Source organism: Sprattus sprattus, assembly GCF_963457725.1.
Source record: "Sprattus sprattus genome assembly, chromosome: 11".
Classification (NCBI taxonomy): domain Eukaryota; kingdom Metazoa; phylum Chordata; class Actinopteri; order Clupeiformes; family Clupeidae; genus Sprattus; species Sprattus sprattus.
In genome coordinates this window covers 15299340-15311918 of record NC_137909.1, presented here as the reverse complement: position 1 = coordinate 15311918, position 12579 = coordinate 15299340, and the positions used below count along the sequence as shown (strand labels likewise).

The 12579-nt window shown below is 43.9% G+C and overlaps 1 long non-coding RNA gene across 3 annotated transcripts; it reads right to left on the bottom strand.

The window, feature by feature from the left end:
* Positions 1–7858: 7858 nt before the first annotated feature.
* On the bottom strand, positions 7859–11785 carry LOC308372801. 3 transcript variants are annotated; one of them, XR_013968834.1, is made up of 4 exons: positions 11634–11785; positions 9630–9755; positions 9227–9493; positions 7859–8823 (listed from the first exon to the last, which is right to left on the bottom strand). It is a non-coding gene; the product is annotated as an uncharacterized lncRNA (long non-coding RNA). The 3 variants fall into 3 exon arrangements; XR_013968835.1 differs by having other exon boundaries at positions 7859–9285; positions 9405–9493; XR_013968836.1 differs by having other exon boundaries at positions 7859–9493; positions 11634–11783.
* Between the last annotated feature and the right edge of the window lie 794 nt (positions 11786–12579).

Below are 12579 nucleotides of genomic sequence, written 5' to 3'. Positions count from 1 at the left end.
ACACACACACACACACACACACACACACACACACACACACACACACACACACACACACACACACACACACACACACACACACACACACACACACACACACACACACACACACACACACACACACACACACACGCACACACACACACACACACACACGCACGAACACACACACACCCTGCCCTCCCTGTCCATGTCAAAGCATTTATCTCTGCTGGAGCCACTGCTGTGTGGACCTCTCTCAATCATTTTCCTATCCAAGGAGCAACATACACGGCCTTTAAATGCTGCAGCCGTCACCAGTGTAATGAGTGCTTAAACACTATCATGTTTGCCAAACTTAATTATGTACTGTATACGGACAATGAGAAGAGAACCTCATTTAGGGTAAGGCTAACAATTTCCAAGCTTTCTTGATAACTTTCACAAATATAACTATTCCAAGTAAAGATGAATAATCTGTACCAAAGTGCAGTCTAGGATGTTGGGCCAAGCTGATGGGAAATCCACTAAATGAGGAGTCTATGCATATCCAGCCTGTTATTGACAGCTGACAGGTCTGTTGAGGGCCCTCTTTATGTATGTGTGGGTGTGTGTGTGTGTGTGTGTGTGTGTGTGTGTGTGTGTGTGCGCCCATGATTGTCTGTGTGTGTGTGTGTGTGTGTGTGTGTGTGTGTGTGTGTGAGTGTGTGATTGCGTATGTGAAGTGGCCTGTTTGTGCTCTTCCGCGGCAGGCAGATGAAGCGCCTGAGACCGGCTGGGGGCCTGGGGGGGTTGGGTTACCATGAAAACCATGATGGGGTGTAAAGTAATCCGCAGCTACGGAGCTGCCATGCGTGCCTCCGCTTCCCTGCGTGTCTCTGGGCATTCCTCGTCTCGGACACTCCGCACATCAACGCATGCTTCTAAGTTGCTCGTCTTCCTTTTTTCATATGGGAAAACTGAACTTCGACGCCTCAAGTGACTGACCTGGTATAAATATTTCCACTCAGCCTTACTGTCCAAACATTTTAATGTTCTTGCTTTTCCAAAATTGCTGAAACATTTTGTTGTAGTTGATTCTAATCCAGTCTTGTTTAAGTGTATTTTAGTCTATCCATCTGGTACAAAACATGAATGGATAAGGTTTATGTAATGTAGTGCAATCAAGTTTAGTTAGAAGCAAAGTTGGTTCAAATTTGTTCCTTCAGTCTAGTCCAGTCTAAAGCAGCCTAACCAAAGCAAAATTTAATTTATATTAGTCTAGTCTAGTTTAGTTAACTCTAAATTCTGTAGGTCTGTGATTCCTATGTTTGTGTCAGTTTCAGTATGTATGTACTGTTGTATTTCAGTGTTTGTGTGTGTGTCTGTTGTGTGTATGTTAATGAGTATGTTTCTAAAAATGATTGTGTGTGTGTCAACATGTCTGAGCTTGAGTGTGTGTGTGTGTGTGTGTGTGCCAAATGTTTTTTTTTTAATGCCAGAGGGTGTTTGTGGTGATAGTGGAATGCCTGTGTGTCTGAGTGTGCTTTCTGTGTGTGAATGTGTTACTGTTAACTCTGTGTGCGTGGGTGTGTGTGTGTTTGTGTGTGTGTCTGTGTGTGTGTCTGTGTGTGTGTGTGTGTGTGTGTGTGTGTGTGTGTGTGTGTGTGTGTGTTGTGTGTGTGTGTGTGTGTGTGTGTGTGAAAGAGAGAGTGTGGCTGCCAAAGCTAACTGTGGTCAGGGAAATCTTCTAATGGAGCCTGATGCGTGTCACCTGAAACTAGAATCATGTGAGACCAAGAGATCACAGCCTGGGTGGCAGGGGCAGTTGCCACGGCATCGTGGGTGTGGCCGGCATCTGAACGTTCAGTTCACTGGCAGAGCATTTCTGTGCGTCTCTCAAAAACTCAGAGTAACTTTATGGGGCCCTATCTTGCACCCAGCGCAATTGACATTGTCACCGACGCATGTATCATTCCTATCTTGCACCCGGCGCAGTTACGTTAGGTCTAGTCCGACATGCTGGGGAATTCATAAAATTTTCCGTAACACCCGACAGCCAAGAGAGGGCTAAGCAGGCGTTCTGGGAGAAGTATGGGTTCCCTGGCGTCCTTGGCACTATAGACTGCACCCATATTCACATACGTGCCCCCCCAGTGTTTTACACAACATTGCCATGAATCATGGATGTGTCAATGACATAAATGAGGATAGATTAGAGGACTTTAGAAGACGTGAGGTTGAACTGCATGTGCCGATGGGTGCAAATATTATTACCATGCATACATAACCTAGTGATTCAGTGAGGGTGAACCCAAAACATCGGAAAGTATGTTTTTGTGACTTTTATTTAAAATATGTTGCCAACAAAAAACGAATGCTAGTAACTGAAAAAATACAAACGAGAAATGAAAAGTAGAAACATTTCTCCAAGCAAGCATGGGAAAATATTGCCGTGATTGTTTCTGGTAACACACGTTCTGGTGGCCTCACGGTCTTCCTCCAGGTAATTCCACCATTATAATAACAAGCCGCTATGGAATATGCGCTCCTCGCTCTTAAAGGGAATGTGAAATGACGCTCTGATTGGTTTATTGCATATTACGCCCAAACCACAAGTATGGCTGAGTAACCTCCTTTGGACCAACCCATTTGACATTTGCGCCGGGCGCAAGTGTGTTTTTTCCGCCGTTATAATAGCAAATGCGCCATAGAGCCGCCCACACAGCGTTTGGCGCTGTCCTACTTGCGTTTCTGATCGTTAAAATAGGGCCCTATGAGTCACTGGCGGACTAGACAGGATGCAACATTATCAAAATGATTTTTTTTTTAGTCAGTGAACAATACAGCAACAGAGCAACAGCAGTCAGTGCGGTTACATGTGTCCAGTTTCCGAGCGTTCAATCGAAGATCCAATTCATGTAACTCCCCAAATCTAGATTTCCTGTGTCTGACTGAAATCCGATTTACACGCCCAGATAAGTGATCGGATTACGCTGGAAATCGTACAACGCGCGCATGTAACTCTCGAACCTAGATTACAACTGGACAACAACAACTTTTGCGCATGCTTGAGATCCTGCCCAAAGACATATACTGTACATGCATCATATACTGTATGTCTATGATATGATAATCGCTGCTAGACGCTCACTGTTCTTGTGCTCCCTCTCATTCACTTTGATATACTGAAACGAAACTGAAACGTTGACTGTGACAGAACGCGCTAATTCACTGAACAAATATTTTCATATTACTTTTCCACCACTTGTTAGTCATGTAATCCATTCATATCGATGTGAATCAATCAATACTAATACACCTTTAACTGTGATGTGTTTTTGTTTAATTTCACAACTTATTTACTGTATAATCAACGGTAGCAAATGCCCTCCTTGTAAACATTCCACATTTGATTTGAACTGACGCGGCCAAGATCTGAATTTGTCACTGCCATGTACCGTGAGATAACGCAGTTAACTCCCCATGGATAGAGAAGTCAGGCTTTGGCCGAAATCGGGGTTATGCCATCATGTAACCACACTTGTTGAGTTTAGCAGTTTGATATAATTTCTTGATCCCATTCTACAGAGTGTTAAAGGTACTCATTCAAACTGTTAAAGAGTGTTTAACTCAGTCACTCTTTAACTGAACTTCCATGGTGATGACCGCATAATTTCACCTTTACGGACATTATTTACTTGTTGTGAAGTTGACGTTGTTGTTGTTGTTGTTGTTGTCTCTCAACTCTCGCTGCTCATTCTGGAACAAATAAACTCTGAGATCTGAAATCTCCATCTCTTACTCTGTCTTGCACAGTTTAATCTTACACTAACAAAACAAGTGTGTTGCGTTGTTTCCTCAAACAAGTGCTTTGTGCATTGCACATCCCTGGAGTCACGTCTGACATGTCTGCATGGTCTCGTCCAGGAGCTGCTGGGAAATGTGCTGCGGTCCAACTCATACTTGTGGAAAACGCTGTCTGACCAACTACTGACCAAAACAGCCTGTGTTTGTGTGCATTTGTGTGTGAGCATTCAGCAGAACAACTGGGAAACACTAGTCACTGGCACTGGTTTGTGTGTGTGTGTGTGTGTGTGTGTGTGTGTGTGTGTGTGTGTGTGTGTGTGTGTGTGTGTGTGTGTGTGTGTGTGTGTGAGAGTGTGTTTGTGTGTGTGTGTTTGTGTTTGTGTTTGTGAGTGTGTGTGTATGGCTGGTGGCATGAATGCGTTTTTGTGTGTATTTGTGTGCATAAGAACAACCAAATGACTCCATGTTTGTGTGTGTGTCTGTGTGTCTCTGTGTGTGTGGTAGTATGAACATGGTGTTCTGTGTGTTTGCGTGCATGAGAGCAACCAAGGAACTCTGGCCACTCCATGTGTTTGCCTTCACAAACAGCTGCATCCTGGGTCTGTTACACAACACAGGACAATTACATGAAAAAGGGGCACAACTATCCCTCTGTCTTATGTTTATGTGGGTGGTATGTTTATGTATATGCACACTTCTCTCTGCATGTGTATGTGTGTGTGTGTGTGTGTGTGTGTGTGTGTCTGTCATTGACTTCCTGCATGTATATGTATCAAATGTAACCTTCCTAGATCTCAGATGTCCTCCACTGGTGTTCTGAAATCTTGAGGGAGGTGGGTAGGTGTGTGTGTGTGTGTGTGTGTGTGTGTGTGTGTGTGTGTGTGTGTGTGTGTGTGTGTGTGTGTGTGAGGCGGGGGTGTTCTAACGGTGAGACGCCTCTGCTGTTGGGGCAGCCGCTCTGGTGATAGATGAGGGACATGGATGAAGACAAATAGTGTCCTCAGCGTCCCGCACTCATTAGCAAAGACCACACAGGCACTTCCAGCAGGAGATAAAGGTTATCAGGCAGGGGGACAGGTGCTGGACATAGTCAACCGGCTCCTCTGTCAGGTCGCGCCACATGGCCCAGGGTGGGGGTGGGGCGGGGGGTCAGGGGCAGGAGAGGAGGGGTGAGTTGAGGACAGTATTCAAGCAGAGCAGACAGACCTGGTCCTGATTTGGCCCTGATACAGAATGCATCTAACCATGATCTAGCCATGATCTAACCATGACTCAGACTGAATAGGATCCAGCGACTGAATGGTCGTGGCTCTGATCTCTGAAAATGTTTGTAATATAATTTGGGTGAATTCTGAAAAAGTATTGATGAGGCTTGCAGTGCCTCCAGTGAAGAACTAACATACCTGTGGTGTACTATATTACAATACACTATAAGTAATTTAAATTGCGCTTTTAAATTATATTCAAAAATGAGCAGCCAGTACATCCGAGATATAATTAAATAGAATAGTAACAAAAAAATAACCTCTGTTACTAGGGTACAAGGAAATAAACAAAACAAATCAACCAATAAAATATCCTAGAGAGAAGAGGGTTACCAGGGAAACCGGTATTCACTTCAAGAGGGTAAAGTGACTCTATCTTTCTTAAAGGTGTATAACATAACTAACTAAATAATAACAAAAATTAAAAACAAGATTTCCTTAAACAGGACTTGTAGCCCAGACTAATCAGTATTTAAATGCACTATTATTTTAAACCCTTTTCAACTGGCAGATGACCCAACTAGCCCCACATAACTACATGTTAATGCTATCTGGCTGTAGGCAATAACTTATAGCCTATTAGCTTCTACAGCTAACTGTCACCAGGGTGATTAACAAGATAAAGATGTATAAAGCTCATAAAAACATCAATCGAATGATTCACAATGTCCACAAACAGACCTTGGGTGTCCTGAATGGTGAAAGTACTGCTTTAAAACACCTTTATTCTCTGTAATATATTTTATTGGAAGACAGAAATAGGAGTTAGGAAAGCTGGCCCTGTGGTTTGGTTCTGGACAAAAAGCCAGAAGTAGCCAGAGGTAGCCACAGCCTAGTCTTCATAAGGGGCATGATTCACATTCACCGCCCTGACTACAAGGTAAACTCTACACGGTAAACTTCCGTGAATTAAACTGCAGTTGTGTTGAATTTGATTCAGTGATGTATCGTTTAGTGCTAGACTATAGAGTTTTAAAATTACTCTACAACCTGTGTTAAAAATGCAGTGTTAACTTCACTCCAAAAACTGTGACACTGAGGCTTAAGTGCACTTTAAAGTGTTATTCAGTCAGTATTTAATATCATCTCCCTGGCCTGACGGCACAACCCTGGATTGAGGGCCGCTCGCTTCTTCTCTGGGTCTCTTATTTGGTTGAATTCATTTGTTTTCCAGAGGGAGATATGTATTTCCCAAAACATTTATTCTGTTTCCGGGAGAGATTTAAGAATCTCTCCTCTCTATTTTGCCGTGTGTCTTTACACCTAGCCCAAAGGGGAGACGATCACTGTGCCTTCTGCCAATCAGTGCTGAGGCTTATATTGCCCTCAGCTGTTTCTAAGCATACCTGCATATTTGCCGGTGAGTGCAGGCTGGCATGCCAACAATGAACCCCTCAACTTTGAAGTGCACTTATTACCCCTTCTGTGTCAGGCTGGGTCACCATAACAACAGAGAGGTGTGTCAATCAAACACGCAGGGCAGAGCAGAATGGGCCAGGTCAGAATGTCAGCATGTAGCCACTACAGCAAGGATAACAAGGGTCAACAAAGAATTTGGTTCAACTTCTAAAAATATATTTGTTTATTGATTTGTGCGTGCCTGTGTGTGTGTGTGTGTTTGGGTGTTTGCGCGTGTGTGTGTGTGTGTGTGTGTGTGTGTGTGTGTGTGTGTGTGTGTGTGTGTGTGTGTGTGTTTGTGAACCCATGCAAATGTATTCATAAAGCACATGGATCATTTATTCACTGATTTTCTCCAGACCTCCAGTATCAGATCTCCAGCACATACAGTGGTCCAGCCTGAAGCCCCTTCTGATGTCTGGGCTTCCCCCCACTCTCTGTGGTGGGTGTGGGTGGAGTGAGGCGGATGAGTGCCAGTCAGAGATCAGGGGGGTAAGTGCAGTCAGATGGGCCGCATGGGGCCTGTAATGGCTAACAGGTGTCCTTGAGGGTCAGATCTGTGACCTTGTGACCTACAGAGGAGCCTCCCCCTCCCCCATCATCAGTAGACAGGGACATCAGTGTCACTTCCTGACACGAGACTCAAGAACTGCAGTAAACAGCCCTGTGGGTTTTTTTAGGCACTGACTGCAGCTTCGGAACCGGAACTATAGTTAGTACACCAATGGTGCGACATTAGATTCAAAATCAAGAGTTTGAACAATATTGGTACAGAGATGGGTACAGAGAGGGTTTTCCACGTATCTTCTGTCGTCACAGACACAATTTCCATACATTTCTTTCAATATGGTTTATTCCCATTCCATAGCATTAGGGAACTTGGTGTTTGTCAGCAGAGAGGGTAAAAAGAGCGGTTGCCTCCCCCGCTGTGGTGGATCCTAGTGCAGGGCTGAGTCGTTGGGGGGCAATAGGGTGCTTCTCAGTGCAGGCACCTCTGGTCCCTATAGCTCTCGCAACTCACATGGCCCAATAGCCTTCTGTCGGCGCGCCTCCGAGAGGAGGCTTAGTTAGAGTAGGCCTTGTGTTAAGTCAGTAACTTTGTGGCAACATAAATTGATTACAGGTAAAAGCGGAGTATTTAGCAGACATTTACTGCTTGTAAGGCATCAGTGCTATTCACTGTACCAAGTTTCGCAAGAATGTCGAGGGGCTGCTGACTACGAATGCACTACTGACACAGATCCGTAGCAATAGTGCTTATAAATAGAGCAACTATATCACCATGGAATTATTTCTGCCCTTAGTTTTTTTTTATTGAATAAAAACTGGGAGCCGATTCTGATCCTATGTTCGGATATAGTGGAATACTAATAACAGTCAAATAAAAAGCTCATGGACTACCCTACTGTGTATGTTAACATTTTCAGGATCAGTCTTCTTTAATCAGAAAATGTAAATCTACAGCTGAGTCATTAAACAAATAATCAAATAATCAAACCAGTTGTACAGTACACTCTTGCAAAGTGATCATTTATCTAAAACGAATCAAATGAGTTGATAATGGCTGTGGGAAAGTTTGTTTTTGCTGATAAGAAGTGGCGGGTATACGATGAGATTGAGGCCACGAGTGTTTACTCTAGATAACCCACAGTATCCCTGCCAGCCCGGGGGTAGTGATCTTTAACAGGCGTGGTGTGTGTGTGTGTGTGTGGTGTGTGTGTGTGTAGGAGACAGCAAACACATGTGCAGATAGGTTAACAAAGCCAGTGAAGTGGACTAGGTTAAGGGGGTTAACTGGGGAAATGAAGCAAGACTTTGAGTGTGCGTGTGTGTGTGTGTTTCTGTGTGGCTGTGTGCGTGACTGAACGACTTCTGTTTGACACGGAGTGATATGGCACAGGAAACAGTGGTGGTGTGGGTTTGTTGGCTCAAACTAGATATAAATGTGACGTTTAAGGGATCCAATTACAGGGCCCTCGGGGAGAGAGAGGAGAGAGATTTTCTGAGAAATAGAGAAAAAAGGCCTTCTGGGAAAGATACAGAAGAGGTAGAAAGAAAGACGGGGAGAAAGAGACAGGGGAAGAGAGAAAACACTGAAGGAGTGGCAGAGAGATGGAAACAGAGAGAAAGACAGAAAGAAATAGAGTTGGCAGAGTAGAAATCAAGTTCTTGTCCGACTGAATTTACACTTTTGTACTGAAGTTCTTGGTTGATTTTGTCCTCTTACACTGAAGTTCTTGGTTTTTGTACTCTTCCTACGGAGACTTCCGATGACTCCCCCCATCTCTGGATGCACTGCTGATCTGTGCTGATGGTTGTATCTGCTCAGAGGAGGTGATTCGAGACTGTCTCTGTGTCAGCCCACTCTGTCCTGAGCCTTTCCAATGTTCCCCTCAGAATAGGAACACAAAAGGCTGTAATTACACCCAAAATTGAGCAATTGAGCAATTTTGCATGATGATTTTTTTGGGAGGTGACAATCTTTTATTATTATGCAGAGAACATTACATATCACATTTTATGGTGTTGTTTGTGGCACATAATGGGTTTCCACATAAAGCTAGCAAGCCGTTTACTGGCTGATAAGTCTTTTTCTTGTCCTGCAGTGGTGTGTGAGTGTTTGTGTGTGTGTGTACCGACACACTGTTGATTTGGACAGTTCAGGCGCATATTTTCATTAATATGGATTTGAGATGAGAAGTGTCTGGCACTCATTTCCAAACGCCTGGAGGATGAAGTGTGCCTGTCACACAGTAATTTACCAGATCTACCAGCTCAGCTGCTGGAAGTAATACCTGCTAATAGCTCAGATGAGACGTTCTGTCCAAATAACACAAATATAATTGTCAGTGTGCTGAAAAAAAGGGGAAAAAACACAGACAAGTAATAATTATAGCATTCTGTTTTCTCTTCTTTTTTTAATTTTCAAATTCAGTTTGGTCTCAGCCATTCAAAAGCAGGAGCACATCATACCAGCTCAGGCTACATCGTGAATTTATTTCAATGCTTTTTTCCATAGAGATGGTGCTATCTAGAACCTTGAACTGTCCTTTAGCCTGTTCCTAAAGGAAAACACAGAAATATTCTACTCAGATAGAACCATGAAACACCTGAGTGCATAAACTGAAGAACCCTTTAATAAGTTCCTTTTTTATTAAAGAGTGGTACTGCAGAGTGGTGTGCAGCTTCATGTCTGACCTGAGGGACCAGTCTGAAGAAATAGTGACCTCTGCTGTGGAGGGCTAGTCCACTCATTAGCACTCCTGTGGTACCGCAGTCAGAACGTGTCTCCTGATAGTCCATCAGAGAGAGATGTCTTTATAACTAAAGAAGGAAGGAATGAGTCAACTGGTGAATAAAGGAACACTTCATACCATTAGTCATACAGTCAATGTGGGATGTAACAGTGACTTCCGCTGTAAAAGGAAAGTCTACTCATTAGCACTTGAGAGGCATCAAAAAAAAACTCTGCTCAATTTAAGGCTCATGAAAATATGTCTGCTAGTAGCTCAATAAACCAACACCTGCTCAGTAAAAAAAAAAGAATAATGAAAATGTATAAATTAAATCAACCTAAATGTTGTATTATTCGACTGACCAGAAAGTCATCAGCACTCCTACATTTACTGCAGTGAGTACTTACTGAAACATAAGTTTGATTGTTCACCCAATCAAATCACATGGAGAATAGCTCATGCATGAAGCATTAAAGAAAGAAAAAACAACATGTGCTAGAAGTAAATTGGCCCGAATGTCACTGGATCTCAAACCCAATGTGCCTGTTGAAATCAATGTTGATGTTGAGGTGAACTGATTTTTACTTTAACTGTAAGCTATGTATGCGAGAGAAAAAAGGCTCCACGTGTCTTTTTTTCTGTCGTGTGGGAGGTTTGTTATGTTGAAAGGGAGGAGGGAGGCTGCTGTCTGTGCTTTTCAGACGAGTCAGTGAAAATCTGCCCGCTGTCTTTGGCACCCATACGCCACAGTCTGAGGGCCACAATCAGCTGCAGTGGGCGTCGATTGTGCTGCAGACAATGCGTCCCTCTTTAAGGGTGCCGGTGCCACCATGCGGGTAAATATACATTTGGCACACTTGCACTGTAGCTCAGCAAAACTCAGAAAGTGGTCGGGCCGTCTTGCCACAATCGCACACTGGCGCCACAATAGTGCGGACAAGCTTCGCTCGACGAGATCATGATGGATGCTCCGTCGAACTCATACTGCCACATGCTGTTGATGGGGGCAGCAGAGAAAGTTTGGCAGGTCTCCAACCCCCATCTTAGTTTATCTTCAGCGTTGTCCTTATTCAATTTAGAGACAGCTGCTCTCAATGTTTACTGTCATATGGTTAAGGTCTGTCATTTTTGGCTTTTCTCAGGTTTAAAAACCTTATTTTGTATGTTTTTTTTATATATAATCTTAATTGTGGGAGGCTGATTTGTTGGTAGCACATTAGTAAATGGAAAATCTTTGACAGATTCTCCAGAGAGTTGAATCGAGCCCAGATTAGATCCAGAGATAGCTTCGCTTTGGCTTGCTAAAGGGACAACCACTTTTAGTTTCACCTATTAAACCCAGTGCTGTTTGTCAAAGGGCAACATTAAAAAAAAAACTAAAAAAAACACACATTTTCCTAAGAAATACGGAATTGCCCCTGGTTTGCCCATTTTGTTCCCCCCGCAGCCTCCTCCATCCTAGGGCAGACCAGCGGACCTATAGAGCCCCTCGGATGCTCCAGGGCACCCACGGGCGGGGCAGGGTAGGGGCAGAAGCAGGAGGGTGGGAGGGCGTGGGCCAGCCTGTAACCGGGGCAGAACAGGCGGGTGGTTTATTTCGGGCGCATCTCTGGCGGGTGACTCACAAGCAGCCTGGAAAGTTGGCCTCAGCCTTGCAACAGCTGAGCATGTGCCAACTCAAAGCACTGAGCCTAGAGTGTCACCCCCACCCCCCATACAATACACACACACACACACACAGCTAACAGCCATCTCTAATACCCCTTCAACCATATTTACAGTACACACTCGCACATACACATACACATATACTCACACACAAACACACAAACAAAAAATGCCTGCCTATAATGCAAATAAAGATAACGGTTTCCCTGAGCAGAAGACTTCAGGTGACATTGGAGTAGAATAAAACAGAGCTACATTTAGAATAACTGTGAAAGTTCCTAAGTATGCTAAGACAGACCTCAGAGTCTTCTCAAGCCAACCGGAACAGATGCTGTTGAAAGAGTCTCTTCCAAGATGTCTTCTCTCCCCGTCGTCTTAAGATATCTCATGGCCCTGCAATGTTTCTATGATGTCTCTGTAGAGTTTCTGCCCCGAATGTTTGAGAAGCCCTCCAATTCTACCACTAAAGAGGCGTACATTGGTTGCATAAATCACACACCCAGCTACAAATTTGGAAGCAAACCATATTAGGGAGTAGTGTAAACAACCAGCACAACAACACAGAGGGTCACATACTAGGTGCACAGCCTCGCTGTACCCTCTCTTAGTCAAGGCTCTAGCCAGACCCATGGGTGACTATTTACCCTCAAAACCAGGTATCTTTAGGCCACTTCAAGGCACATGCCTATGTACAGAGAGTATTTGGTAATAGTAATATTAGATAGAAAGATAGATGGATACTTTAATAATCCTGGGGGGAATTTTAGGTTTATTTTAAATCAGGTCACAGTGATAATCTTACCAGACCCTTACATTAAGAGTTGATCACATTGTGGGAGGTATTAATGTTTTCACTCCTGTATTACATGTGAAATTACACCTAAGCTTGGCCAGAGTCTCACACCCTCCTTAACACAGTCCCAAATATGCTTACAGTATACATACACCCAAACACTACCAAATACACAACACATGTGTGTACACACATCAGACACACTCACTGCCTACAGGTACTGTATCTTTAACACTCCCTAAAACCTCCTTACAGTACACACACACACACACACCCTACCAAGCACGCAGGAGAATGTGCATCCACACACTCTCTGCCTACAGCTATCTAGCTCCCTGCCCACACACACACACACACACACACACACACACACACACACACACACACACACACACACACACACACACACACACACACACACACACACACACACACACACTCACACACACAC